We start from the raw sequence: 6,351 nt of genomic DNA, 5'->3' as shown, positions 1-6,351 counted from the left end.
ATTTCAATGTTAAATTCCAGGAAGAGTGATGAGTTTGGGACGTCCATACAATTCCACCTTTCTAAGCAAGTTATTCAAAGACTGGAATTGCCAAGTCATTTAGCACACAAAAACTTGGAAAAATGAATCTGTGCCCTAGGTCAGATAAAACCTTCCTGTGAAGTTCATGTTGGTGGGAAGGGAAACATGAGAAAAGGGCTGAAGCAGTTGGGAAAGCACTTAAAGAGAAGAGATATTTCAGAACTGCATGGGATGTTTAAAGCAAATTTTAGATTTCCTCCGCTTTGACTAAGCAGCAGCTTTTACAAGCATTTGGTGGTCCAGCTGTCCTCCACTCTTCCCAGATGTGCTTACAGACAATGCAGGACTTAAGCACCCATCAAGGTTTTCCTCCCACCCACCAAGGAAGACAAAATGCCCATTAAAAGCCCCACAGCGAAGTCAGGTTCTTCTGACTATCAAGGAACAGGTGAAAGTCCATCTGGCTCAGTGAGAGGGTAGAGCGAATTAGACTGAGACCATTAAGGCTGCTGGTTTCAGCATCATACTTTAAAGCTTTGTACTGGAGTAATGGAACTTTGGGAAAAGGGACCAAAACACACCCTATTCACCTATTGGTTATTACATATTTTGTTGCCACACAAGTTTGTCCCCAATAAGTCCTTTCCAATGACTCATCAGAAAAGCCACACCGCAGTGACATTACCACATCTGTCCTGTCACTGTAGGGCACCTGCTTTGCTTGGTGTGTGAGCCAGAAGAATTTGGAGAGGATGGTGGCATTTGACTGCAGCAGACTGTATGTAAAACCATCAGACAGAAACCCTTGGCCTTCCTTGTCAGGGCTTCAGGCTTTCATCCACTGAAACAGCACATTTGAAGGTAGATGAAAAACTTTAAGGTATCTCAGTGGCTCCCAAAACCACAGCTGATGAACCTGAAAGTTTTGTAGCGTGAACCAAGCAGGCTTTTGTAGCTTAATAAACAAGGAAATACAGAAAGTCAGAACAGGAGTGTAAGATATGATTTGGGATTTGGTTCCTTTTGTTCTTGGAAAGCACTATGCATAGTTAACATACAGCATTAATTAGCATTTACATTAACATTAAACTGCAATTGAACAACTTACTAGTGAACATGGAAAACAGACTTGCCATGTACTGTATAAAACAGCCATTCTGCAGGGTGGAAAAGTCTTACACCTAGCAAAGAGTCCTACTGGCTATCCCAGCTAGACATGCTGTAGTAATACTCAGTTGCACACACTTGCAGAGCTTGTGGGTTTATGGTACGGGCTGAATTCATGCCAACGGCTCCAAATATAGATAGAAAATTAAGTTGAAAAGCTTTTTTCTCACATAATTCCACCAAGAGGTTTGGAGCAACAAACCAATTACTTTTCCCTCAAACTCTGCAGGCCTTTAAAGATGTAATAACTCTCAGTACTTGCACTCCAAAGGGAATAACTCACAACACAAAGCAGAATGCTACAGGGCGATGCCAACACCAAAGAATCTTTCAGGTATTTCTGCTGGAGTGTGCCCCAAGTTAGAAGACCCCCTGGAATTGAGGTGATCTTCAAGGGAGCAGCAGCCTGCCACAGAAAGGTGGGTCAGAAAACTCCACAGACTGGGAAAACATACAGAAACGATGCTACAAATTCTTTCCCTCTGTGCAATTTTGTGTTGTGACATTCTAGCGAATGTATGCAGAGCATACTCTTGTAAGCCACGGATGGCTTTTTGCTCCTTCTCCAAATAAATGCCACCACACCCTGGGGGTCAGTTGTCTGCACAGCCTTGGTCTACTTAAAGCCCAAGTCTGAGACTTGCTTTTATTTTGAAGAGGTAGTAGTCCAGCTGACCTTTGCAAGGAAGGTTTAGCTTGCAGCCAACATACCCTAAAGGGTCAAAAACCTGGAAGAAAGTTACTTTCCATCTTTTCACTTAATCTCCTGCTTCCTAAACCAGGTTTATGAGTGTTTTATGTTAGGATTTGGCAGGGCTCTAAACCAAACACAAAGCAGGGAGAATCAGGGAACCAGATTCAGAAGTGTAAAGCCTTGGGCTGCATGATTGCTGGAGGGACCAGCCAACGCCAGAAGGTCCCCTCTCACAGCCATGGGGACATGCTCCCAGCACGCATCTGCTGTGGAGGGGGCTCACCTGCCCAGGAGCACCTTCCTCTGCCTTCCACCTCCTGTCCTCAGTTCCTTCCTCCTACCCAGCTCTCTGTCCACACTGATGAGGCAATGCTTAGCTTTCCTTGCACAGACAAACACTGCATTCCCACACCTGACAGGCCTTGGGCACTGCCACAGCAAATGCACAGCAAAAGCATCTTCAGTGCAGAAAGCCAGGCAGGATGGAGCCAGGGGCGTTCAGGAACACTGGACTCCTGCCGGCCCCTGCCTGTGGGCTGCGCTGCTCCCCATTCATGGCTTTGAGGGGCTGCCTTTCACACACACACCTCCAGAGCAGGCAACAGCGCTCTGTTACCCAGATCACTGGGAGACTTGTTCCTCTACACACACTAACAAGTGTCAAGGAGTAATACAGAGAGGAATTTTGGCTTTCATTAATTAATATATCAAAAGAAACCAGTGGAGAAACATGTCTTGTTATCTGGCTTCTTCGACGGTAGACTTTGGTTCATTAGCCTTAAAGCATATCAACTGGATAACACTATTTATTCCATATAGAATAATGATCTACTTTAAAGGAATACAGTATTGCCCATGCAGGAATGAACTCAACCATTATTCACAGCTTAAACACACACTAACCCATATAAGTGAGAGATACAGATATAAAAGGATTCAGAGAAAGTAGGTCCTGGGAAGAGAGGCAAAAATCTAGGTACCCATACCCTGGAGCTACCACAGATCTGACTGTACATTAATTACCCATTAGTTTCAAGTTACACTACACAGATCCAGAGCCTTTGCTCTTTAGCCATATTTAAAGAAAAAGTAAAATGAAAGTTAAGCAATGTTCAGCTCCTCTTTCGAGGTCAGTAAGAATACTAACATTAGATTTGAAGCTTTCTGTTTAGTTGGAAAACAAGCTGCCGTACTGATATTTAAAATATATATTCAATGAATTAGTTCAGAGCTATGGAGTAGCAGATAGCTCCACAGACACTTTAACAGCCCCTTCAGAAACACCATGATTTTAATCTTGCAAGCCTGCAAGAGCAATATCTCTGCAGTGTTCAACCTATATTGTTGACAATAAAATTATAAAAAAAGACGCTTTAAACGTGCAGTAGCTGTGTCTGAAAATTAAATATATCAGCCATTAATTTTTCCCCCCAAATTACTAAAAAGCAACAGTCCACACTAAAGACTAACTGTTTGTAAAATTGGATTTTTAAAGATAAAGTCTTTTTTAAGCCAAGGCTGGTCAAAAGAAGCATTAGAACAATTCTACAACTAAAAAAAATAAAGCTGCTTAGCTAGTTCACCTCACTGAAAAAAGAAAAAAGGATTTATGCTGCTCACATCAGTGTTTCAGATATTGCAATTTAAAAGAGTGGGGATATTATATTAAACCCCACAAAATGTGAGGCTCTGGAGAAGCAGGGCCATAGGTAATGAGATATTGATCCTCCCACCTCGAGGTGAGAGCAGACACAGGTAGGGAGCACAGACCCGGCCACGGTCATCACCAGACACAAGCCAGGAGCCCCCACTGCAGGTGGTACACAGGACCGAGGACGAACACCCATCTCATGGCAACTCTCTGCCCCCAGCAATCTCCAGGTAGGGAGAACTCCATGCTCTCATCCACATCCATCTCCACTGCCCACCCTGTGACACAGGGGCACAGCCCTAGGTGGGCTGGGGACACCAGGGATGCTCAGCAGAGCTGCTCCAGCTGCAGAAAGACAGCTCTGCAGCTGAGCACTCACAGGCTACCACCTTACCATTTTTTAGGGAGTATGCGTGGTGGAAATAAGTTTTAAGTTTCAAAGGACATTGTTTTCCAGACAGCCAGTTTACAACTTGTGTCGCTGAGTGCGGTTGTGCTCCCAGTCCCAGCTGGAAACCTGACTTCTCCAAGGCTTCACCAGAGCCACAATCCCTCCCCTTTGCTGCGCTAGTGAGAAACCACATCAGCTGCTAAGTGGCCTAATGCAAACTGATGTGGCAGTTTCAATTCAATTGCCACTGCACAAGTAACACTATAGCAAAAGTCACCACCGTGATTGGCATTAGCTTCGACTGTTATTGTCATCACTCACGTAGTGCCATCGAGGTGCACGGTCCTTGTTGCCTTCACAGCCGAGCGACTGGAGAGCTGATGTGCACGGCTCCATCACAACCTGTCAAAGCAGCACACTTTAGTGCGGCACATGCTGTCCCCAGTCTGAGGTGGAAGGGAGTACTTCAGGACAGCGAGTCTGCTCCCTCTCACAGCTGCTAAAACTGCCAACAACAGCCACGTACCACAACTTAAAGTGGGAAGGCTGCGATTTGAAAGTCTCTAGGAGACTTTTGGGGAAAGGAGCTGTACCAGGTTATTCACGCTCGAGGGGGCTGGGGGAGAAGGTTGGTTTATTTTTCCTTTTTAAATCATTAACAAGGTAAGGATTACACCTAACACTGTGGTTCACTAGTATATGAGCATCTGTAGTTCCTTCCTGCATTGTAACTCATTAGAAAGCCCTTGACTAATTACAGTTGGCAACTTTTGTGAAATTAAGCAGCAGTAAACAGAAGCTGTACAGCTGATCCAGGGAACCTGTGTTTGCCACAAACCGAGCAGGGAGGTGAGCAAGGAGCACCCTGACCCCACAGCACATCCCACACTGGGCAGCAGCAACTGCCAGAAGGGAGCTGAGACCTCCCAGCAGCAGGGAGGGGTCTTTCCCTCTGACTTCAGGCACAGGCACATTACTCCCTCTTGTATCCAGTCTAATTTTAAGTCACTGGAGTGACTGCTCATCTACCAGTTCTCCTGGGAGCTTATTAAAGAGTTTAGAAGAGCTGCACTTGGGAAGTTTGCCTTTGCTCAGTTTTCTCTCATTGCTCCCGGACTCTTTCAGACCATCCCCACGTAGCTCTCTTCCCTCTTAATTTTCAGTGTTTAGCCACTTACCAGTGTTCCCAGCAAACTGCTTGCTGCATCAGTGCCCCCTCTGCGATGAGGAGACACACCTGGGAGCAGCCCCTTTATTTCCTTCACCCCAGAAGCCAGCAGAGCAGCCCCACAGCCTGCCCACCCCTCTCCCAACAGCCAGGCCCTGCTGAGCCTCACACTTTTATAGCCATTGCAATAACTGGGCCATTGCAAACACCTGGGCCCGGGTTGGTCCCCAGCACCCGGCTGCAGGTGGGGCTGTGCCCAGCTGGGAGAGCTTCCCCGGGCAGCCCAGGGCACTGGGAAACCCCCACTTGGGTATTCCAGGGGTGGGGTACAGGTTTTACTCTTTGGGAAAAAAAAAGGAAAAAATGTCATTTCCCATGCTTTCTGCAAGTAGGGGCTACGGAGGTGCCCACTGAGGTCCCAAAACACTCCCACACCCTTCCCAGCCCCTGCCCCAGGGCTCCCCACTGCACCCCTGGGAAGCCCAGCCGCTCCCCCCTGGCTCCCCTCCCCTCTGCTGCTTCCCTGTTTCTTGCTTGTCTAAATACAGAGTATTTTTGCCCCCAGACCTGAATTTGTGTTGCTTCAGGTTAAATTTTTTATTCTTGCCCATTTTTTTCCTCTGTTATTTCTGTCCTCAATGATGTTTGCAATAGCTACTAATGTACTGTCATTTGCAAATGTAATTAGTGTGTTTACTTCTTTCTTTCTTTAGCTCATTAATAAAGATGTTAAATAAAAATATGCCTTCCTCTGCTAACAACATCCTCGAAATAGTTAGGAAGATGGGATCCTAAGGTAATAAAGAACTATATTATTGGACAAGACTTTTCCTTGCATCTTTCAGCATTTGCCATGCTCATTATAGGCAATTAAAGCATAAAACAACTTTCTCGCTTCACACCCAAAATAATCTTCCTCCCTGCTCTGTATTTGCATGTATAGTATACATACATAAAGAGCAAGACCAGACATCAGCTGGCAGCGTGTTGCAACAGAAGTAGCAAGGTTTTCTCTGTTCTAGACGCAGAGGAGTAAAGTGTAGCCATTTGTTAACCTTTTTATGTACATTATCCCTGTTTTCAACAAAGGATAGGAGTGTGAGTGCTTTTAAAACTTTACTTACTGTGATTACTGTAGCTGTGTCCTAATATAACAGCTTGTATGTTTATTATACAACCATAATTCAGCATATTGTCTGTATCCACTAATGCGTCCAGTATTTCCCAGGACTCACCAGCCATCCTTGTTCCTTTGATTT

This window comes from Numenius arquata, chromosome 13, assembly GCF_964106895.1.
Source record: "Numenius arquata chromosome 13, bNumArq3.hap1.1, whole genome shotgun sequence".
In the NCBI taxonomy this organism is placed as follows: Eukaryota; Metazoa; Chordata; class Aves; order Charadriiformes; family Scolopacidae; genus Numenius; species Numenius arquata.
Note: the sequence above shows the minus strand (reverse complement) of the source record.